General features: G+C 35.1%; 1 protein-coding gene across 3 annotated transcripts in view; it reads left to right on the forward strand.

Moving 5' to 3' along the window:
• LOC106661487 (acetylcholine receptor subunit alpha-like) overlaps window positions 1–26,138 on the forward strand; it is a 356,838-nt gene that overhangs the window by 197,333 nt on the left and 133,367 nt on the right. The window lies entirely within an intron of this gene.

Genomic DNA, 26,138 nt, shown 5'->3' on the forward strand with positions numbered 1-26,138 from the left:
TATCGAGAGTTGAGATCAAAAGATAAATGGGATTTTGAGGTCATTGTGGATTGTTTCGAGATATAGAAAGGATCGTTAAGGATTTGATTTAGGATTGGAGGGATTGGATTAATCTGATTATTCGTCCATCTCTATATAATCCCGGAAATTTATATCAGTCGGGAAGGGGTTTTAAAGTATCTTTATTAAAGCTTCAACTGGCCCTAAAAATCCTAACCAGGATAGGTACCAGGTATTCCAATCTCTGTTGTAATAACATCGGGAAAATCTTATACCCTCCAGGATAAAATCATAAAATGTTCATATAATTACGAAAAGATGGAACTGCGAGGTTTTTCAAACGATGATGTAACCTCAAAACAGACACTATTATTTTAAAGGCTTGGTACTTAGTACTATTATTTTCTTCAAAAAATAAACCTTTAGTATTTTGGCATATTCCATCTTCTTGGTATGTTTATTCACACTTGTTTGATCTGTAAGACTCATTTTGCCAGTTTTGCTTTCTTCCTTAGATCGTTCTCTGGCAGAAAAATTTTATAGCTCGGCAGATTCAGCGTTAGTTATATCTCATTGTCCATCTCTACATAATCCCGGAAATCCATATCAGTCGGGATGGGGTTTTCAGTATCTATATTTAAAGCTTCCACTTTTTTAGTCGGATTAGAACATTTTTAGTCTAATTCCAGGTAGTTCACAAAATCGGAGATCAGAATGGATTTTCTACAAATTTTTAATTTAACAAAGGTTAAAAAACCTTGTGTGAATTTGGTTTAATGTATACATCACTCGAAGAAAAAGTCGGTTTGAAGTTTAAATGTAGTTGTCTGATCAAGTGGACCGTATGGGTTTAAAATTAAACTGAAATAAAATGAATTATAAAATAAAAAGGAAAAAAAAACACTCACCTCCGGTGACGATAGTCCAGCTACCTCAACTGAGGTAAAGGGGGATGCAAGGAGGAAAATGGCCGGAAAAGACAGGAAAAGTCGGGAGTCACCACGCAGATGTCTCCGGAACGATAAATTCATAAAATGAAGACAATAAACGAAATAAAATAAACTTTAAGCTGGATCACGACTTATATAAAATTACAATTGCTCAAGACGACGACACAACGAATTCAAGCCTCGATCCGGCCGACGACGAGGCCGGAAACACGGCGGGGGGGTTTTCAGAAATCCTTTCCCGAGTAATCGTTACGGCGTAAACAGTAGTTGTGTTTTACGATATAGCACTATAATTACAGTGTCGTCAGAAACAATGAATATAATATTGTTAGAGAGAAAAATGTCTAAAGAATATATTTCAAATAGGAAGGACCCTAGGAAGAACCTCTAGGGTCGACCGTTTTTAATAAGAATGTTAGGAGATAAAACATTTATCGATTCTTCAATGGATAGAAGATGGATTTAATTTCAAATTGAAACATTACTTGTTAGAAAATTATATTTTTAATTATTTTGACATATTTATATCCACCTTTTTTATTCTACACTAGTTTTTGTTCCCTTCTGGCTAAAGTTTCTATGCCATTTGAACACATTATATTTTTAAAATAAATAATTTTTCATTTAAACAGAGACAAAACAGTTAAATAGCATGAAATATATTTTCTAATACCATTCTCTCGTATTTTTGGTTACAAATTTTTTAAACAAGGCAAACACTTAACAATTAAATAAAATGTTCAACAATATAAGCTTGACATCGTTTCGTGACAAATTTTCAGGATTCCGCAATCCTGTCTATGAAATCGTTCGTAGTTATGCGTTAAAGCGCGTACAGAATAGGCTCCACTTTTAAAGATTTTCCATATGAAAAAGTCCATCGAAATTAAATCAGAACTTTTTTTAATCTTCAATACTAAAGTCTTCTTTATTTTACACTCATTATTTTTTAAAATTTGTATGTGTATAAACATTTAGTCAATAAAACACATCTATGACAAAATGGATCAAAACTGGCAGCTCCAATTGAGCCCGCGCTAGTGCTCCTTATTTAGAGAATGGTTGCTCGATAATGGAGGCGTGTTATGCCTTGGCTCCAAATAGAGAGCGTGTAGGCATGCCGCCGGATTTAAGAATGGTCCCTGTTCGGCTTTTTAGGAGAATTGGGAATTTTTTTATTGAATATAGTCTTCAAAATATGTGTTTTGTATTTTTTTGTTTTGCATGAGTGAGTGTATTTATTAGATTGAGTGGGGAGGGGCTGATGATGAAATGACATCCCCATCGCCCCTTGAGCTGTGTACGTGACTTGGGTCGATGGCTGAATATTTATAAAAGTACCCCATTGACCCCAATTAGATAAATTTGTTATTGAATGCAGATCGATGGAGGAATATTGAGTCTCCATCTATCAAATAGAATGAATGCAATGTATATGGGTGTGATTGTATTTATATGTGTGAAAGCGTATTGAATGTCTTGTAATATTTCGCATGCGCTCGGGGCTGAAATGACCAAGTTGTAGGATGCCCATAAAAAACATTTGATCAATGGAGACAGTGTTTTACCAGGTTTTCAGATTTATGGGTTGAACTGCTAATTTCTATTTAAAACTAGAGAGATTAGAAAACACGAAGGTGTGAAGCGTTGGACCAGACATCCGTTACCGATCCACCGATTTGGCATCATAATTCAATCCGAAAGTTAGCCGGGATGATGGGTGAAATTGCACGTGTTCAGCGTACTGAGCTGACGATTTGATTGGAACCTGTCTAAATTGATAAGATTGAAATTGTGAATTCCTTGGATTTCTACTACAAATTGAATTATTTTATATTTTATTAAAAACATTGTATAACGTCGAAACAAGGGTGAAGTTAATTAGTACTCATGTATCAATTGTCAAAAAAAAAGTTATAACACCCATAATGTTTTCGTTTATATAATCATGCTTTCAGGGTCGAGTTCAAAAAAAAATCCCAAATACTAAAAACAAAGCCGAATGAATAATAATTAATTATATAAAGTTTGGTTAATATTTACTCCCTACTTGTAATATTTGGTGAGGATAAAATCTAGTATTTAACCATGCTGGTATATTTGGGCCCGCATGCGGCTGTTAGACTTGGAATGCAAACGTTTCAACTCCACAACTTCTATAGTTTATAAACCGCAACGATCATCTCTTCTATTTATTAATTAGGGAAACTTGAAGTTTCTGTACTGAAACGTGAGTAATCAGAGTAAAAAGATATACAACGGTGGCTTGTTATATCATAAAATTATAAAATCAATGTACAAAATTCGTAACATCCAGATTTTTATAGATGACGGTGGGGTGAATATGTGGATTTACCTTTTCAAAAATAGTTCTTACTCATAGTTTTTATCTTTTTTATTTTTCATGGTTGGATTAATTACTTCAACACATTTATTTATGTATTTATTTTGCTACAATCAACCGATGAACTAAGCTATGTTTTATATGTTCTGTTTTTGAGACAAAAAGACTTAAAATTTGTCCCAAAAATAGAACTGACACAACGAAGCTATTCCTTGGTTAATCGGTTGATAGTAGTAAACTAAATATAAATGTGCTGAGGTAATTAAACAACTTGACAAAATTAAACAAAATAGAAAGACAAACTGTGAATAAGAACTTCTTTTTAAAATGGTGCTCCAGATTTTCTGCCAATAAAGCAACTCGACAGGTTAGTTATAAAATTATTATTTGATGTCTTATAACCTCGTTTTATGTTTTAACCTCGCCCGGTTCCGGTTTAGCCACATCGGTAAGGCAATTGCCACACCAAAAAAGGTGCGCGCAGACGCACGAAAAGTGCACTTTCCAAGGGTATTCCACAATAGATCAGCAGAGGACAGGATTTTTAAAATCATTATGCAATCCCCAAACCTTGAAAATAAAAATTAAAGAAACAATCAAAACGAATAAAGGAAGGCGACGAGGAGATAGCTCCACACGAGACGGGAGATCCCATTACTCAAAAATTTAGTAGGAGTAGGAAAACCAAATAACCAAACGAATCAAAGATGTCCCGATGTTAGAAAAAGTATATTCATAATTAACAAAAATCTAGAACTTATTTTAAATTAACCAAAACCTTTAATCATTTTACAAATCAATATAGGAATTACGTATTTTTATTATTTATTAGTGACGAGAGGTGAGTACACGCTGATCACTTTCTTTTCTCTGGCAATACCTGCTCAAGCTTGCTTAACTCATAAATATATTATTCTTCTCCTAACACGTTATAATTTTAGTAGTTCTGCCGTTAGTTTCTTTGATGGTTCTTTGGTGTACTTTTTAGCATGCTTATCGTTCTGAAACAAAGACTCCTGAATCATCGAACCGAGGACTTTATTTTAATATATATTTTTGGAAGTTTGGTATACCGCAAAATGATTTTTCGTCAAACTTTGTTACCAAAGTTGTGGGTGTATAGAATTTGCATGATCGGATGGATTGATAGCTTAAAAACAAAAACAAGGGACTAAAATAAAATGATAAGCAGCTTCTTATTATGCTGTTCTCAAATCAAATTGAATCACGATAATCAAGAATGGTCCTTTTACGCACATAAAAAGTAATCCTTTTACAAAATGTCTATTACTTTTTTATTATACAGTTTCTCTTAAGAACGACGTTTTACGACCGATTCGTCGTTTCAGACCGTACTGTTCTAAAACTAACCTACCTATGATGATGGGATAGGAAATAGTCAAATTACATTTCATCACCTCGCAGATCCCATTTTTCCGACAAAGTACTATCGGAATGCGGGAAAAAATTATGTAAAATAATTTAATGGGATGGGCGAGATAATGATTCTGTAGTTTGTATATTTCCGATCATTTTGGCCTGACCTTCTTTTCTTTGGAGGCAGACAGAAGAGTTTCGGCCCCATCATCATTGGTGTAGAAAATATAATTGGCGACAACCGAGCTACAGTATTATAGGTGATCAACATTCAGAGTTGTGAACATCGTGCGTAGTCCTCAAAGGGGTATCAACTATTTCAGGACCTAGAACACTCTGATTTTGCATTTAATTCTGCTGCATTTAACTTAATTGTTCAAGATGCTCTAAGATTTTAAGAAGGCTATTTAAATTTAGTTTCTAGCAAATGTCTCTAAATTCTGTGCTACTGAAGAAAGATTGTACGCTTGCAATCTAAGGAGGATATTTTTCAATTAACTTCTTCGACATATACAGATCCAACTTTAACAAGACGTCTTTAATTTATTGATAAGATTTAACATTATTTTTTTGTTAGAAGTACATATTTGTTGAGAGGGTAAAGAAAGTAAGAATATTTTCCGACTTTCCTCCCGCGATGCTTTCAGGCTGTGTTCATCGGCGACTTCGATTATTCAAAAAGCTTTCAATCGGCAGAAACCACCCCTCTTTTTTTCGAAGGCTGAGAAGCCGTTCAGCTGCCCCCGGGGCCCATTCACCCCTTTGGGAAATGGGGCGAAAGGGATGCGCTTAAAACATCCACTTGATCTCTGGTCGAGGGCAAACTCGAGCGAGTTGTAAACTGTGTCCTGCCGTCGGATGACATTTGTCATCACGTGCATAAATTACATGGATTGATTGTCACGTCTTCCACCGGTCCAACGGCGAATATGTACATCACGGGTTGCCTGTTCGAACAATTTGACCCCTTCGAATTTGAATTCGGACGATTCCCAGCCACGATAAAGTCTCACGCAAGCAGGTGTAAAAGTTTTTGTTAATAATGTCAATGCAGACTTGTTATTTATTTTATGCTTCATTTATGCAACATTCATGTTGAATTTTGGTCATTGAAAATATGACTCAGCATCGTTTTTTGCAGTCTTTTTTAATTCAACAGGTAGAACAGAAATGACCAAACTTAATAAGAAAAAGTAATACCATTTTCTCTATCTCTGTGCTATCGCAGATCTAATAATAAAAGCATAACTTACAAATTAAAGGAACTTTTTTTTTAAATTCGTTCATGATTATATGAATAAAAGGGGCTTCATGCGTTAACCAAAGTTTCTACCCGTCCCACCCCAAAAGACAAACAACGTCGAAAGAGATTAGAATGTGAGATTATGGTGAAAAATTGAAGTGAAGGAGCAAACAGAGCCGAGGAGAGATAATACGAGGATAATGGAATGCGTCGTCCTGATGGATCTTGAACCAACATAAACCATTGAAAAAGTGCAGCCTATTTTAAATAAGTAAGTCCAGCTTTTAAATGATAAGCTGATGAATAAAGCAGAAATACAAAAACGTAAACAAATAAATCAATTTTGTATACTAACGATTAAAAGACAAAACTTTTTTACAAAACCCCATTATTGAAAATAATAAATATTTCACTTCTATAAAGTAAAGAGTAAAATAAAACTAGCAATAAATATTTTTTTTTACATATAGAACCAACTTTTATCTCGTTTTGTCACAATAAAACTTTTTTTTGACGTTTAATATTTTGTGCTGTCGTTTAAGGTGTATTTTCGATCGATGGTCTCGGGTCGGGTAGTCTGTGAGAGGAAGAGCATTTGCGGCCTTAACAGCACTGATCATCTTTGAGACAGTACATCTTTGTTTCTCCTTGTAAGGATTTGGGTTTTCACCGATGGCTGATAAACGGCAAAATATTTATTACGATCGACAGCAAACACCCAAGTCGCCCACATACTAAAATTATTATTATTATTATTTTTTTATTACAATCTGTAATTATTATTTACAATATATAATTTGCGGATACATGAACTTATGTACAACTATTTACATTGAGGGGAGAAAATAATCAATGTTATCCTCCCTCTTCACTTTGTTTATATATTTTTTTACAGTTTACTCGGAAAGGAGGTCGTGGGGCCATTTGCTCTTAAGACGCCTTATGGGGTTGTAGGGATGGGTTCTATCGGACAGGGTTTGGGCAAGACTATTTGGATGGTGGGAGAGTTTTTTGTGGAACTTGGTAAATTTTTGGGGAATAAATTTTTGGATATAAGAAATTTGAAGGTCGTCGTGGAGGGTAGCATTTGAGACATAATAAGGATGTGAGACATAATTTACAATGGATCTGAGGACTTTAGATTGAAAGGATTGGAGACGTTGGATATTGGAAGGTTTAGCGGTTCTATTCCGTACGTCCAAATCGGTTGTAGTAGTGTTTTGTAAATTGTAAGTTTGGTTTTTGTCGATAGTTTAGACAGTCGTCCTATAAGTCTGTGCAGTAGACCATACCGTCTGTTTAGGTTTTGTACTGTCAGTTGGGTATGTTGATTCCACGTTAGTCGTGAGTCTAGGTGGAACGCAAGGTAGCGAACGCAGTCGGATTTGGGGATAGGAACGTTGTTGTAGTATATCGTGAGAAGAGGTTTGCTTCGGAGTGTAAATGTGACATGGACGCTCTTGCTTTCGTTTATCTTCATTTTCCATTGTCTACACCAATCTGCTATACATAAGATATGTTCCTGCAGATCTTCCGAAGCAACCGCAGGATCGGAATTGGAAGATAGTACAGCTGTATCATCGGCGAAGGATGCAAGTAGGGTGGTAGGTTTCGTGGGAATATCTGCAGTATAAAGGATATAGATGATTGGTCCGAACACACTGCCCTGCGGTACTCCCGCGGCCTGAGAGCAGTATTCGGAGTAATCTGATCCTTGTCGGACCCGAAAGAACCGCTCTGTTAGATAAGAGCGGAGGATTAGGTAAAGAGTATTTATACTAAAATTAGATTTTATTCTTAACAATTTTGAACTTAACAATTGCGAACCATGTACGATACCTCGGACTCTTCCTGGACAAACGACTGACGTGGAACCCCCATACACGACTTAAACGCACAGACTGTAATATACGATTTTTCATGCTTAAACGACTACTCGACAGACGATCAAAACTCTCACTAATAAACAAAATAAAACTTTACATTGCCCTCCTGGCCCCCATTTGGACATCCGGTCTTGAACTTTACGGTACTGCTAAGCGTTCCAACCTCAATCGAATCCAATCCCTTCAATCTAAAATCCTCAGAAAAATAGTACAAGCCCCTTTCTATGTATCCAATCACACCATCCATACCGACCTAAATGTCCCTTTTGTTACCGAGCTAGCCCAATCCCGCTACAAAACGTACCATTCCAAACTACACCATCATCCGAACCCTTTCGTCCAAAACCTGTCATCCACCACATTACCTAATAATCCCAACAGAAGACTGAAGCGTCGGTGGCCCCGCGACAACCTTAACAATTGACATCGGTCTCCTACGATGGAGTGCATCTCGCTCATCGTATTGATTAACGATGGTAATTGTTCAAGCTTTCACGCTACCGTTAATAATTTTATATGTAAATACTATCCGTTTTACTTGTTGCGTCGAAGAATGCAGTTGTAAAAAACAAAAAAAAAGTTAAAAAAAAAAAAAAAAAACAATTTTGAAATGTAAGATATCTGTATCATAATATAGAAACAAATGATTAAATTCACTAATTCGTGGTCCGCTTGACCAATTAAATCATTACAATTAATTAAGGTTTTTAGTTGAGATGAAAAAAAGTTAATGGCATGAGCGGGATTCGAACCCACGATCTTCGGCTTGATACGTCGCTGCTCTACCACCTGGCCTATCGTGACCTCGATCCACTCGGACATCAACTCCTCATCTCAACCCCACCTTATGAGTTTTCCCTCCTTTTTGCCATTTTTCAAATGTCGTGTAATCGGTTTGGATTCTCGACAACAATTGAAATGGCCATGGAGAGCTTTAGTGAAGTGTACTTCATATTAATTCTTTAAATTCACTAATTCGTGGTCCGCTTGACCAATTAAATCATTACAATTAATTAAGGTTTTTAGTTTAGATGAAAAAAAGTTAATGGCACGAGCGGGATTCGAACCCACGAACAATTTTTCAACACTTCACTAAAGCTCTCCATGGCCATTTCAATTTGTTGTCGAGAATCCAAACCGATTACACGACATTTGAAAAATGGCAAAAGGAGGGAAAACTCATAAGGTGGGGTTGAGATGGGGAGTCGATGTCCGAGTGGATCGAGATCACGATAGGCCAGGTGGTAGAGCAGCGGCGTATCAAGCCGAAGATCGTGGGTTCGAATCCCGCTCGTGCCATTAACTTTTCTTCATCTCAACTAAAAACCTTAATTAATTCAAATGATTAAAGTTTTTTTTATTGTTCATATAAAAGTAGTGATCGGTTATTTATAACCATAATTTTTAAAATCGTTCCATAAGAAGTATTGCTTCATTTAAACTAGGAGCGATGAATAATATCAAATTCATACAATATAAGCGACTCAAATTATTCTTATCTCATCATCAAATTTAATAGACGAACAATATTGGTTTAAGTAAAGATTTATCGTGTAGTAAGTGTACTATAATACTCCGTTCTTTTCTCCGAAGCCCTTGGAATGGGTTCTGAATAAATTTTAACATCTTCACTACTTAATAATAAATCAGTGAGATCAGTAAAAGGACATAGCCGGGAGGTCACGTCCGTCATGCCCTTCCATAACAAAAAGGCACTTTGTAATTTTTTTATATATAAAAATCCCTCTGGTACAAGAAGGAGAATGCCTGAGTCGGCTTTTGAATAAAACATACCTTCTTGATTTATTAATTACCGTTATACTCATAATTCAATCTCGAATGATCGGATTTATTTTTGGTATTACAATATTAGAAAAGCTGTGTAGTAAATGAACAATTAAAAAGCCAATATCGTACGTGCGCTATTACGAGTTTGACTATTCCAATTTACGTGTGTGAGCAATGTAGTTGTCGATGATTTTCAGCACATACATCGACCCAGAATGTAGGGGTATTCACGATGTTTGTAAGATGTTAACTCGTGTTAACTCGAATAGAGAAATGTCCAGTAAGATCGTGAATGCCCCCTTCTTCAAAACCAAAAATAAAGCTATAACACTCCTTGAAGGCTTTTTGTTGTTTGTTTTGGTTTTCTTTTGTGTTAAATTGTAAGATGCCGGAATAAAAAAGGAAAATTAATCAACTATTTCATCCAAAATGCTATCTAGGCACCGGAAAAGTACTAACAAATGACACGCTTCATGCCGACAAACCTGACTTGTATCCTAAGATGTTTGGGGATGTATCTATCATGAATGAAACGATAATGTATAAGGTCAGAAATTAACAAAATAAATTTATTGGTCTGATTTAATTAATGCATATTTAAGAATAAAAATACGTGTAAACAAGAAACAGCTTCATTTAAAGTTCAGTTAAATTCATGGCTGCCATGTTGGTTACCTACGCCCTAACGGATAGCAATGTGACTACATTTTCGAATTAACACCTAACCCCATTGCAGTTTGTAATCCGATTGACCAATTAACACTTGTTAATATTTATGAAAGGTATTGGTTGAGATAAAAAGTCAGCGTCACGAGCGGGATTCGAACCCACAACCGTTGGCTAAATACGCTGCTACTCTACCACTTGAACTATCGTGACTTCGATCCGCTCGGACACCAACGTCCCATCTCAACCTCACCTTTTGAATTTTCCCTCCTTTTTGCCATTTTTGAATTTTATATCTCATAAAACGTCATTATCATTTAAGAATAAAAATACGTGAAAACAAAAAGCAGCTGTTAGATTCATGGCTACCATGTTGGTTACCTACGCCCTAACGGATAGCAATGTAACTACATTTTCGACCTAACACCTAACATTGGCTCTGGCCTGTTAGATCGAGCAATTCTTAGAAACTAGCCGATTCTTACAAGTCTACGTCATCATTTTTCTCGATATAACAGAACTTAACAGGGTTAACACAAAGATCCTGAATACCCCTAGTATTATTCAAGTTGTCAGCTCACGTTTTGAGTTTCGATTGAGATGTGCCATGTTTCAGTACAGATATTGACGAAACGAGCCACTTTATTTTTAGTTTCATTTAAGATAAGACAAACTTCAGCACAGACAATGACGAAGGGAGTCACGTTAATTTGAGTTTCAACTTAGATATGCCACATTTTTGTACAGAATTAACGAGGCGAGTTACGTTATTTCGAGTTTCATCCCTAATATGTCTATTTTCAGTACAGGCATTGACGAAGGGTGTAAATCATTACAATTACAGACAAAATATAGAAAAAAGATGTTAATTCTGAAAAACGTTGGAAAAATGCAAACAAAATGATTGGAAGGCGTATTCATTCCTGCCTATTATTTACAAAAAGAATTTTGGTGATAATTATCTATCTATGACCCTAAATAGCCTATGAAAGTCCCGGTTAAGCCGGATTCTATCCGATAATTGATATCGTGATATCAGCATCAATGTGCTATTGGTCGATATCCGGAAACCATCCGTTAATTTGATTAGAACCCTTTGAACCTTCATAATCCACTCAATTAAATAAAATTCACCCTAAGCCGCGTTCCGTCCAAGATCACAGCAAGAGAGAGATTGCCAGACGGATTAAATTTAAATATATTTGAGACAAGCTCTTATACTTCATAGTACGCTGTTAGCGTAGCTTTTATGAGAAAATGGAAGATGTTAAAAGTTTTTGTATTTTTTTATGCGTGTGTTGTAATAACATTAAAATTATTTGTTTGATTAAAAATGTGATATAATAATTTCCAAATAAGGAAATTCGGGATTTGTTAGTGCGATATTTATACCTCTTTTCGAATGTTTTTTACGGGACATATCTCGTTTTGGTGGGGGACCGCGGTAGCCGAGTGGTTAGCATGAGAGACTCTCACGCCGCGGTCGTGGGTTCGATTCCGACCGTCGCCTCTGGCCCTTTTTTCCCGATAACCCCCAATTTGAACACACACAGAATTCGTACCATGCATGGCTAATATGCAAGATCATAAGGCCAATAAAAAAAATTTAAAAAAAAAAAATCTCGTTTTGGTCTGTATTTGCATTTTTGTTCATTTGGATCAAAGGGACCGGTCCTGGCCGTGATCCCTTTCTCCACGTTGAATATGTCTGAGGGTGGCGTGGGAACTGCCAGGCCGGCCTGAACTATTCGCGGTGAATGGGGCGGAACCGAGGTTCCCGGGCCGTTCAGCCGACCTCTCACGGCCAATAAACATCTGCGAAATGGTTTTATCTCTAACCCGATTCTTTGCCTGTATATAAAAAAAAAAAAAAAAAAAAAAACGACGGCTTTTAAACTTCTATCGGGGTTTTTGATGAGTTTGGTGATAGAAGGTACCGCGAGATAATCTCCATTTGTATAAGCTTTTTTTTTCCGGTGAGAACAGGCTATTTTGATATACCAACCCAATCTAGTTATAAAAATCTACATCATCTTTAGTAAACAGAAACATTTGGCTCAAAAAATTCTTGAAGATACACAACAATATTTGAAAGAGGTGAGGAACTCCATAATGATGAATCGTGATCTACCCTAACAGATCACACCTATCTTTCAAATTTTTTATTGCTTTAGAATTTTTTATTAATTGAATACATATTTTTCATTGTGATAAATAAATAATTTAAAATGGGTATTTTACGTTTATTTGGATATCAATTTTTCAACCCCTCAACCGTTGGAAAATTAAAATCCTTATTTTTTAATTTGATTATTAACAATTTAAAAAAAATTATACACTAATTTTTATTAGCGTAATAAAATTTAATATTAAGGTATTACTGTATTCATAGCACTTTACTGTTTTATCTGCAGGTAAACTCTATTTAAAGGTCAAATTTCCATCCATTTCCACCATCCGAATGATTCCAAAGCCTAAAAACCTGGTCAGAATCATAGAAATTCCTGTATACTTTTAAATTCTTTCTAGAAAGCTTGATTTTCAACGAACTTTTACACAGAAAAAATGAAACAGACACAGTTTTGCTGACATTGCAAAAAATATTAAACGATAATCCGTATGTAAATTTAGTAGCATAATTGACTGTATTAATTATTTTAATAAATTATACTTTTAAAATAAGGAATCCTCCGAGGAAAAGTTGGAAAAGCGATTTTTCCGTAGCCCGACCGGGCTAAACCACGTGTATTTCACGACCGCAAGTCTCTGCTGGACCGCAAGACCGATTTTCACCGAACCCTTTGCCGGCCGGCCGCTCATTCGTTTCCAGTTTCCAAAGGGCGAAACCCGAGGAACTCCACCCTCTGAAATGTTCAATTCCGAGAACTTCCTGGAATTCCTGTGACTAAATTAAGGACACTTGGATGCTACCAATTCGAATAGTTTTATTGGCCTCTATTATGACGAAATGCTCTTCTCTCTTCCAAACTGACCTGAATGAACCTCTGTGCAGTTGAATTACTAATGATTTGTAAATAATTAATAGTCTTAAAATTGACAAAATAAAACTCATAAATATATGATTATTAGAAAATAGAAATGTTACGAGAAAAAATTATGAGAACTTCAAAAGATATAAATTTTGTAAATAGATAAATTGGCCTGGTCCAACCCAAGATAAAAAAAGTAAATTTACATTTTTATATTTATTATTATGTAAAAAATGTTAAAAGTTTTACACTAACATTCTCTCACAAGGGAGGATACTGTAAGTTCAGGAATATTTTTCAGATATGTGTTTTTCTCTCGATAACACCTACTTTTAAAAACTATTAAAAAACAATTCTAAACCTTTTCCTAAGCTATAGATATGCAAATTATCGTCCATCACAATAAAAATTGTAGTACTAACATACACGCCAGTTTTGACGGAGTTGTTCCTAAGTTGTTTAAATTTTTTAACAAATAATATTGTTTTAAGACTAACAGGCCCATTTTTGTAAAAACTTTATATCTATGAATTAAAAATAACGTTAATATTTCAGAATTCTAGATTCTGTCTTCTTACGTTAACTAAAGATCCATTCTATGTTCAACGTCGAAACTATTGATGCAAATTGGTTCCATAGTACAAAATTAGTTCTTTATACTTTTTAAACCTGAAAAACAAAAATACTTCGAACAATGGAAGTGTGATTTGTAAAGGTCTCATGGCCTCCTAATTTTTTTAATTCACTAAAGTATCACATATTCCAAAACAAATGCAGATAACAATTTAGGAGGCTGTGATCCTTGTAAATTATATCTTCATCTATCAATGTAAAATCGGAGGTGTGCAGGGTGATGACCTGTAGTTTTGCTGTTTCTGATCATCCAGGGCCAACTGCCTTCGGTGTTCTGTTCGGTCAGACGAATTTCAGGTTGTGTTGATGACCCTTGCTTATAATCCTAACTCATTAAAAAACTAGGAAATACTTTGGCCCATGGCAAGAATAATAGACAAGAATGATTGGAAAAGACCAATCAACAGGATTTTATACGTTTTATACGTTAATGCTTTAATTTAAGAAGATTATGAAAAGTTTAGCGATGATGTTATCAGTTTTACACAGAAAAGGTCGAACAGACAGACTTTTGCTGACATTGTACGTATAAAAATATGCAGTACCTTGCTCATATTTCTAAAGTGTTGACTATATTAATACAAAATTGACTGTATTAATTATTTTAATAAATTATACTTTTAATCTAAGTTCTTGGTTGAGATGAAAAGGTCGTCCCCTTGTGAGTTGAGTTTAATTTTATAACATTGATTCTGTGAGCGTTAGAGTACTGTTATTAATTCTCGTATCTTATAATTTAACGGACATTTCCACGGAAACAAAGCCCCGCTGGTACTTAAAGGGGTTGTGTTGCCCTTCGACCGTCGCACGCCTTCGTCTCCGTCGTCACGGAATCTTCCAATTGTGCTCGACCCGTGTGGAATTGAAACGGGCCTGCCCAATTAATTAAGGAGCTAGGAGGGTGTTCCTCGTTTATGCCGGGGCGAAACTTGTTTATGGCCTCCAAGCCCGAGGGGTGCAATTGAGCGACAACAATGCCTCTTATCGACAATAGGACAGATTCCTCGGGGCGCGTGTATGCCACCCCCGGATCTGAGAATCCGCCGAAACAACAGAGCCGATCTTTCCGGGATAAGCCGTCAACCGCCGCCGATCCGACGAGCATTAGGGAAACGGGTATTGGCAAAGATTTGGAATTAATTGACTTTCACTTTCGGTTACTCGGGCATGTACTTTGATAAGAAATGCGAAGAAAAGTAATTGACTACATTTCATACTTCGTCGAGCAACAAGGCATCAACATACAATTTTATCACAATGATTTCTATTTTAGAATATGTGCCGATGAAGTGAATTTTATCAATAAAGTCACCATTATTGTGTGTACAAGGGTATGGGTGGGGTGGTTTTGGGACATTACAATCACTGAAAACCCAGCAATCCAGAACTTCTACAAACTAAACTACTTTAAAGATAGCTCATACTCACAGTTTGTTATTTCCAACGAAAAAAGTTGAAAAAAATTATACTACTAAATATTATCCTAATAAATACTGTTCGAAAATAATTTTAAATTAGAGATTATTTTTGTATGTCAAATATTATTTAGGAAGTTTACTTTTTTTGCCGTATAATTGTCCATGAGAAAACCATTGATTCTCCAAATTCAATCCACGTAATAGGATTGATTGACCTTGACAAATATATTACAAAATAATAATAAATTTATTTGCGAAAAGTACAGCACTGCAGTAAGAAAAAACATAAATAGAGAAAAAAAATTAAGGATAAAATAATAAAATCATAAGCAAAATTAAGTCATTTAACCAATCTGCACATTTAGCCTGTCACCTAAAAGCTGGAGGTTATGTCAGTGAACAAAATTGCTAAAAATTAAATCAAAATGACTGAGAAGGTATATATGACCAAATAAATGAAAGAAAAAACAAAATTAGGATGAGAGAAAACAAAAATAAAATAAATTGCAATAAATTCAAATAAAGATAAAATAGAAACAAAAGAATACCATAATTGCCGTATGATGCCAAATATACAACAAAGAATGTTCAAATTATAAATTGAAAATTTTTACAGTAATAAATTTTTGAAATCGTAGTAAGAATTAAATTTGTTAAAATTAATTTTATGATTATAAAGAAACCTAAAAACAACATTTAATGAAAAATTGAAGTAAAAATTAGTGTTTACTTTGGATATAAAAATATTAGTCGCTACTTTTTGTTTTGTTTGATACTCATTGTTTTGATTCAGCAAAAAGGTTATTTTTAAAGACCTATACAAGAACATATGAAAATCAATTGTTTAAATTTTAGAACCTGAAAAATGTCATATAATTGATCGGTATTAAATCTAAAAGGTTTAGAAAGAATAGTTCTCAAAAGAAAATTTTGAGTTATTAATGGATTTAAATAACAATTACTGGTTCCACCCCATGTAACAATACCATATTATAGACTGAACCAAAGCATAATAAACTGATTTTAACAATTTTAAATTTAGGATCTTTCTTAATAATCTGAATTTATAAAGGAGTTTTCTCAATCGCATAACCAAAGAATCAATGTGTAACTTAAAATTTAACCTAGAGTCTAATAACACCTAATTATTTAGTATTATTTGTAATTGGTATGGGGAACAGTTACAGTTAAATGAATTAAGACATGTATGGAAACAAAATTTGAAGTTCTTTAAAACTAATCTTTTACTTAATGCAAAATGTAAGACTTTGGATTTATCATTATTTAAAAGTAAACAGTTAGAAGATAACCATGTTTTAACAAGTCTGAGATCATTGTTAATAGATATAGTCAAAGAGGTGCACATTGCACACCATGCCCTAAAAATATAAGTAGTTCTTGACATGAATTCCTAATGGAAGAAGTGATTTCTTTTTGTAATTTCGAGCCGCGTCGTTTTTGCCACCAGTAAAACCCATGCCGCAGAAGAGCCTGAGTGTCGACCGAGGACGGAGACACGTACTGTAAATAACTTAGGTCTTGTTATTTGACGTCTTAACAAGGGCGGCTGCCCTTTCTAATATCGTCGCTTCCTCCGTGAAAAACTGTTTCACGTCTACCGTCTTCCGGTCCTGGCCGATATTGCCTCGGGAAGAGGTATTATTCAAAAAAGAATTACTATTATTATCGATTGACAATGTGCTTATGAGAGTGGGTTGGAAGTCAAGGGACTTGTTTGGAAAAAATATAATAGAGGGTGTTGTTTAGTTACAATATAAAAACTCCTCTAGACAGCTTTTTTAATTGTCTTTAAAAATGTAAAATGCTTCAAAAGAGGTCAAACGAAATTTGTTTATCTCAGTCGGTTTCCATAATGTACACATTGATAGATGTTTCCTGATTTATAGTTTTTTAAAAAATAAATTAAGCATAGACTTGCTTAATAATTAATTTTTGAAAAGTGTGTAAATATTTTCCCCTTCTAACGTAATAAATTCCGTAGTGCGAAAAGTACCCCAAAGTACCTGGTATTACCTCCTGTACTATCTGGTGTACGACTACATTAACCATAAAATGTTCGCCTGTTCTCCCATGTTTCCGCGTGAACAATCGACGAGTCATTTACTTAGTGAGAGCTCACATGAGTTTCGGCCGGAGTTCGACAAGCACGTTGAGTGTGATTAATGACGTCGCTCAGGTCGGCTCGCGTGATCGATATACCCTGATTAGCCCGCAGGGATTAGGGGGTTGGCCGGGATCAAGAATACTGTAAGTAAATATTTAGAAAATGAATGATGCCCTGAGGAATCTATTTTTATAGGGGGCTCAAAGTGGTACTGTAACAAAAAACCTGAGAGAAGAGGCTGTCTTCTACCTGTGACCTTCGCACGAAGCTTGCGTATGACCACTGTTATATACCCGGCCTCACGGGATACGGCGGATCGGACGGCAGCGTATAAGCGTTGAGGACGCTATGATTATGCTGGAAAGTCCCTCGAATGCATGAGTAGTGGCGGATGAGAACGGGTAGTGAATCGGTTGCTCCTACTCGAGTATGTTTTGCACGTAGGTGTAGGCTGAGCTCGATTAGAGGTTTTCCCTTAGGCGGTAGTCCTCTAGGGGGTGGTTAGCAATTCCACTTTAAACGAAACCGCGGCCGGAGCGGATCCGGTAGTTTCTACGCTAAAGAAGCCTCAATACTCTGGGAGATAGAGTGGCCTTCTCTCTCTAGGGAGTGCGCGGGAGACCGGGCTGATGTATTTCGGCTTAGGTAGCCCATTGGACGCGGCAGACCGTCTGATTCTCAATGCAGTCCCGACCACCCGGAATTGGCAAGTGGGGAGCGAGGTTGTCTTGCCCTTCGGGGCTGAACTGTCTCTACACCAATCCTGCGGCAATAACACCATTCTGTCGTATGTCGAGGTGCGTCAGCTCTCATCTTGAGAAGTAAAACGTCCGATAAGGCCTACTAGGCTAGGTGCGGACGTTAAAGATCCTCATTAACCTTTTTAAGACGACCGAGTAAAAGACTGTACCAAAAACCACTTCAAGTTCGATCGTTTTCGATTTTGTTCTGTCAGACTCGTTCTGTGCGTCTGTCATGACTGAATTTTAAAGAATAGAACCAGATACTGAAAAATGGCAAGATAAGCAGATTTAGTGAGAATGGTAAAAGAATGATAGGTAGTTGATCAAATTGCAAATTTTACTATAAATTCATTACATAATATATATTATTGTGTGGATGTTAAAATAACTAAATAATTTATTTTTATTTTTCTAATTAAGATATATGTCGTGTATATATCGATATACACATTTTTAAAAATATTTGAATCAAGTGTTCTGGAGTATCTTGATTTGAATTTTAAATTCGCTTGCCCTTTTCAAAGACTTTTTCTGTATATTCTATGTCGAAAACTACCTTCTGAAAATGTAACAAAGTCTATCAGATCTCTAATTACAAGAGAAAGATTCCAGCTGGATCAGATAATAGCTTTTCTTAAAAAGTTATATGGTTTCACCTTTTGGTAATTTTATCCAAGTCGCTTTGTGATATTGAAATTATTTTTTGCATGTTGTAGAGCAATAAAAGTCAAATAAACATAGTGACGAATTAGTTTTAAAAAATACCTAGAAGCTAAATATATTCGAGCTTGAGTATAAAATAGCATTCCCTGAGAAGTTATGTTTCCCATTTCGGCGCACTTATCTCCCAGACTTTTATAAACTACAAACTATGGTACGGAGCCATTTGTTTCTAAAAATTTACTAGGAGCTGAGATAGTCGAGCTCGATAAAAAAGCACCATGTCCACAAATACCAGCACTTTGTCCAATATAATATAATATATTATAAAATGGATATAACTATTGGGTTGTCCGGAAAATAATGCAGGATTTTGGTATTAAACAAAAAAAAAAGAAACTAGTTACTTTAAAGCAATGTTCTTTAATCAAAATAATTTCCCATACTCTCAATACATTTCTCCCAACGTGTTGGTAACTTATTAATTCCGTCTGAGTAGAATTCAGAATTTTTAGAATTGATAAAGTCAATAAATGCATTTTNAAGATATCACGATTTTCCGACGCCAGGACGTGATATCTTTCAAAATCGATAAAAAGCGAAATTACTCTGAAATGGTTGAGAATCGGACCATGGACAATATGAACTTTTTTGTTCATTTTAGGGTGAAGAATCTACTGGAGAAGTTTGTAGCACGAGTAGCAATTCACCCTGTATACCATAGTTTTAGGAGTTTTAGTAATGCCAATGTATACTTTCTCTTTAAAAGTTTCTGTAATTTCTTGGGAACGGCAAGAAAACAGTCTAGCTTAACGTACAGTTATGTTTGGAAAACATATGAATTATTGGTGTTGTTTGTTAAACGCTGCCGTTTCAAAAGTTTCAGGAGTCATAATTCCCAGAGAAAGAAGTCTTTCAGTAAACATGAGTTCGAATAATCCGGCCCCTATGTTTTCCGACCTGGTTCAATATTCTCTGATTTAATTATTTAAAACTTTACTTGAAAACCGCACATGATTGTATTCCAATCAATTCGACTTTCCCTTGCGCTTCAGGTTCAAACCGAAGAACGTCGGCCTATTCGCAATAAACCTCGGCCTCGTCCTAATAAAAATATAAAAAAAAGATGCCTAAGATATAAAATAAAGATGCGAAGGATTTTAATATTAATATAAACTAATACGTGCATCGTATTCAGGGAACTTCGAAAACGTAGTGAAACGGGCCAACATTCTTTTCCAAGCTATGATATTGAATCCAAGCGATCCATAACACGCTATGTTACGAATGCGACCATATTAAAATGGCACAATGGTATTTTCTCATTAAATGCCAATGGTAAAACAAAGCCAACGTTTCCTAAGATTTATTGCTAACGTAAGAATTTGATATTTAGTTGAATTCCAATCCAGTCTATTATTATCATTTGTATGCAAACGTCTATTTTTTCTATTTTACACTATAATGAGAATTCTGAAAGAAAAGAAGTTCCATGAGACTAAGCCAATATTGTGATAGATAAAGAATGTTAAAAATTTAATCTATTTTTGTAATTCAATTGTTCTTATTGGAGGGAAAACAATTACATGGACCCTAAGTCCTTTTTAATTGAAAGTACTTTTTTTGTCAATAAGAACTTTCTTTCACCTTATTATGGTGTTGTTAAATTGTTATGTAAATTATGTTATAATTTTGCATATAAAAGTCAAAAAAAATTTTATCTTTGCACAAAAATATAATTTTATTGCAAAAAATCTTACTTATTGACTGATTGTTATTCCAAGGATTATTTTTTAATTAAGGTTAATTAAGTTCTCCACGTGAGTCTGCGTCTAGGTGTAGTCCTAAGAATTAGACTTGAACTGAAACCGGTACCTCTTTGTTATTGATATACAGTTCAGGGCAAGAATGTTTGTGTCAATGTGAACGTGCACTGTGTATATTTTTCCTCTTTCAGACCTCATTCAGATTTCTCCATTTTGTGCAGCAGTATTCGATGATGTCAAAGTGTTCTGAGATGTTACAGGTAGCTTAATTAGTATTCGAATTAGAGAAGAAAATGTGCTAGCGTCCGCTGTGTAGAGATGTATAGGTTGGTCAGCAGTATAAACGATATAAATGATGGGACGAAGAATGCTCCCTTGTGCGACGCCGGCTTGTATCTGTCTAACTTCTGAATCTCGTTGCCGCACTTCACCCTGAGGCAGCGGTCGATTATGTAGGATTTCAAGATAAGGAAATAAGGGGGTACGAAATGCAATGCATGCCCAGTTGCCAGAAAGTATCAAATGTCCCCGCTACATCTAGGAACGCACCCAACAATACTTATCAAGTCCGAATTTGTTATTTTAGGTTTTCTAAATATTTTTTATGGGCTGGCAAACTACATTAATCGCCAGCCTTCTATTTATTTGCGTTTGTTTGCATATTTCTTTCGCGTTTAAATGCCATTTTTTATTGGTATTTCTCCCGACAAGTTACGATGATATATGATATGACACTAAAAGATTCTTTTTTTTTACGTTATATTGCTAGTTTCTTTGTACATTCAAGGCCTTGACAATTGACCATAAATTAACAAAATGCACATAAAAACAGAAACATGATAGTCTGGTTAACATTCACTCTATTCCAGAGTATTCGATATTCATCGGGGTGATTGGGGATAAACTCCTCTATTCACTAATAAATTACATTCACACAATTGACTTTGTTCCCACTATTCCAGTGTAATTGATATTTCTTAGGGTAATTGGGTATGCGCTTCTCCTTCACGCTAATAAATTACATTCACATTGCAATTCATTCTCACTACCGCAGAGGATTTAATATTCTTCGTTCTATTAATTGGGGTTGAAACCTTCCACTCACGCTAATCAATTAGATCCACACAATAATTCATTCCGATCCTTGAATTATAGCTATAAAATTGAAATATTATAACCAAACACTTACCATTCTCTTTTCTTTGATGTATGCCCCTCCGAAAACTTTTTGTAACAGTTTGTCTCCACTCTTGAAAGTCTCCATTAGTTGGGCATCCTTCTGCAGATCGTTCGTCGGTAAGCTTCTCTACGAAGGGTCCTGCCACGGATGCCATTTTAGAGAGTTTGTCTGAGCATGTTCTACGATGTGAATTATTTTTGCATTTGAATCTGCCTCAATCTTCTGTTGACACTTCTTTTTTCTCATGATCATTTTCACTATCTGACGCATTCGAATCGAAGAATTCTTCATTCAGCTTCTTTATCAGTCTATATCCTCAGGTTTAGTGAATAAATTTCTGCGAGACTACTAAAGATGGATACCACACTAAAAATTACGACAGAATTTGCGCTGATGCTTATCTGCGAACATGAAAAATGTGACGGATAACCGATGGGGTAGCACACTGATGCGACCATTGTTGATAGTATTTTAGTTTTGTAAGCATTATAATGTTTCCGAAGAGTGCTGCAGCTCAATTACAGTCTACCACGATATTTTTTTTACACAATTGTGTGAACTTGGTATGCCTTTCCCTTCTAGATCCAGCCACCGCAGGCCAGATATTTTATTTTTATTTTTGTAACTATTTTATAAATTTCATATTTAACTTTGAAGTGGGGGACCGCGGTAGCCGAGTGGTTAGCATGAGAGACTCTCACGCCGCGGTCGTGGGTTCGATTCCCACCGTCGCCTCTGGCCCTTTTTTCCCGATAACCCCCAATTTGAACAACATATATAAGAATTCGTCATGGCTAATATGCAAAGATCATAAGGCCAATAAAAAAAAAAAAAATAAAATAAATAAAAAATAAAAAAAAAATTTGGAGTGTATTTCAATATATTGTTTAATATTGGTATAAAATAATCTAATGTGAATAAAATATTATCATTAATTTTATAAACTGATTTGACACCTGATACCGCTGACATCATAGTACCTTATAATTTTTTTAACGGTTGGTTTTAATCGTCTCAATGAACGAAAAACATTAACTATTATAAATAAGATATCGTTGTTTGTTTTAGCAGGCTAAGCTTTTTCAGAATTCGCGTAAGCGTGTTTGGTAACACTCGTGAAAACATACATCCGAAAACGTGAAAGTTTCAATTTCCATTACTCACAGCCGACAAAACAAAGCTTTACAACGAAAGTTGTTCTCTTTACCTTTTCATAGTTTTCCTCCGTTCCTAAAACTGTGAATATGTAAATAAGAGGAAACCCTGGTTGAGAATTTAGTTTTACAACCGGGAACCGAACATTTATTCGCAGTTTCATCGTCCCCGTATAATCGTGATCAGCTTACACTTCAGGTCTGCTAGTTTCGTCCTGACACACCGTCTTCATTGAAACGTGACTTGCACGCCGACCAAGGCTTTACTATTTAGCGCGAGATAGTCGGTGTTAAGTTGCAATTCGAAGGAGAATTAAAAATTATCAGTTCAAATCGAATTATAAACATAAGACAAAAGTACACACAATTTTATAATAATGGGGTTTATATATCGGGTTGTCCGGAAAATAATGCAGGATTTTGGTATTAAACAAAAAAAAAGAAACTAGTTACTTTAAAGCAATGTTCTTTAATCAAAATAATTTCCCATACTCTCAATACATTTCTCCCAACGTGTTGGTAACTTATTAATTCCGTCTGAGTAGAATTCAGAATTTTTAGAATTGATAAAGTCAATAAATGCATTTTCCAGTTCCGTTTGATTTTTGAATATTATGTGTTGTAAGTAGTGGTCCAGGTGTCTAAAAAAATGGTAGTCAGTAGGCGAGAGGTCCGGAGAGTAGGGTGGGTGAGGCAAAGTTTCATAGCCAAGCTCCAATAATTTTTGTGACGTTACAGTGTCGTTAACGAAGTTTAATCACTTTTCAATACGTTCTTCTTGTTATTAACAAATAAAAATGCATGGGCTGTAAGACGCTTCGAACCTAAGACCGCTAGCGTAGCCATATGAGTCGGACGTCCTAACCACTCTGCCACCGTGGTGCCTAATATAATTATTACATTGAGATTCGACGCCATTTCGTATAAAACATTTAATTCGGTTCAAATTGTAAAAGTTAAAACAAAAGTCTTATAACACATATCTCTTTCTTGGCAATAAACCCATTCGCTATATCCTTTTAAATACTTGATAAACTTTGTTGAATAAATGTTGATGAATTACAACCATCCGTAATTTTGTAGTTGTATAGCTAACGTCTGAATATCTGAGCTATCAGTTTAAATATATTATGCCTTGTAGGATGAAGTGAATTTATTCAAAATTTGACGATTCGATCCAAGGTGTTGGGGGGGGGGGTCTTTCTAAATAATTGAAAGGACAAATCTCCTTACCCGGTGCGATAGATGCCGGTCTATAGCCGATCTAATGGATTTCCTACTTCTATAATCGGTTGAGAGGATGAGAATGATCTAGGAGGTAGCGGAGAAAATATATAATAATATAAAATATATAATAAATAAATGAAAATTAATGAATAGGTGTTAATGAAATTAATATTGAAAATGACAAACAATTTATTAATCCTTTTGGAAATTATCTGACGCAATGCAATATTATCGTTTGACGTAAGAGTACAAAGTAAATGAAATAAAACTAACATGCAATATCTTCTGATATAAAACAGTCAAATTAAAATAACAAACAGGGTATAATCAAACAAAATTATAATAAATTAAAATCTAACTTGTAAATCAAAATAATGTAATCGATTGATTAACAAAAGTTGACCACAAAAAAATACCGGATCCGGATAATCTTAGATCAAATTTCAATTTAGTCCATTTTATCGGATATGAACAGAAATTAACAAAAATAAGTGTTAACTATTAAAAGTTTGTAACAAAACTAAACAAAATAATCTACAATAAGGGGGTGAATAATATGAAATTAATAATTGTTACTTAAATTATCCCCTGCGCACATTTGAGGTGAAAAAAAAGATTAAGCAAGCTTGTATGCAAAATTAAAACGAAAAAATAAATACAGATTTTGAAGTAAGATGTCGATGAATGGTGGGTTCACGTTGATGGATCGATGGACGAAGGAGATTCGAAATCCCTGCGGTGAGATTCCAGATGTCCTGTAAGCAAAGATCGAACGAAGTTCCTGCTTCTGTTGGTCGAGCAGCGAGATTTTTTGCCAGTGATTCTCACTATTTTGGCTGATTCGAGAACAGGCGAGACCAATTACTTGGGACGATGATTTCCCCGAGTATCGAAAAAACAAAAATGGAATCGAAGTGGTCAAAGCCTGGGAACCGAATGATCTAACCGCCGAGCGGAGATTTTTTTTTTTTTTTTTTTTTTTTTTTTTCGTTATGAACTATGCATATTAGCCATGGTGACAATTCTTATATGTGTGTTCAAATTGGGGAGGGGGGTTATTGTGAAAAAAGGGCCAGAGGCGACGGTGGGAATCGAACCCACGACCGCGGCGTGAGAGTCTCTCCTGCTAACCACTCGGCTACCGCGGTCCCCGAAGGCGGATTATTTCGGTCAACAACTGGTACATTTAAGCGTTATCTATTTCTCTCTACGCCCAACGATAAATTTAAATTCATTAACAAAAACTTATTTTACATATTTTAAAAACGGTTTAAAATAAATTGAAATGGGAAAAGGGGAAAGGACAAATTATAAAGGAAACATTTTCTTGAAAGTTTAGTACCTTTAAATATTAAGAAAAATGCACGAGCTCAAACACAAGAGATGTTTGATTTCAAAACACTATCAGTTGCGTGCTTACATATACAGGGTGAATTGCTACTCGTGCTACAAACTTCTCCAGTAGATTCTTCACCCTAAAATGAACAAAAAAGTTCATATTGTCCATGGTCCGANGGAAATTATTTTGATTAAAGAACATTGCTTTAAAGTAACTAGTTTCTTTTTTTTTGTTTAATACCAAAATCCTGCATTATTTTCCGGACAACCCAATAGTAACCATCGTTCGTTTATTATTAATATCCAAACCAAAAAGCTTTGGAGTAAATAAGTTAAACAAGTTGAACCTATCGAATAAGAAAAGTGTCAGATGTTGAAAAATAGATCAGATTTAGCCAAACACTCTTTGACTTAAATAGTCTAATTAATTGAGGTTTTTAGTTGAGATAAAAAATTTAATGGCACGAGCGGGATTCGAACCCACGATCTTCGGGTAGATTTAATGAATTTAATAAGTATAATTAATGGCACGCATTTGATATGCCTGGTGTATCCACGGTTGTTTTGACGTTCGTCGTATTTCGTGTTAATTGTCTCGCTGTAAATTTTCAAAGATTCTTAACAAAATTGAGAATTTAAACTTTTACTAG

Source organism: Cimex lectularius, unplaced genomic scaffold (assembly GCF_000648675.2).
Source record: "Cimex lectularius strain Harlan isolate CLEC.00 unplaced genomic scaffold, Clec_2.1 scaffold20, whole genome shotgun sequence".
Classification (NCBI taxonomy): domain Eukaryota; kingdom Metazoa; phylum Arthropoda; class Insecta; order Hemiptera; family Cimicidae; genus Cimex; species Cimex lectularius.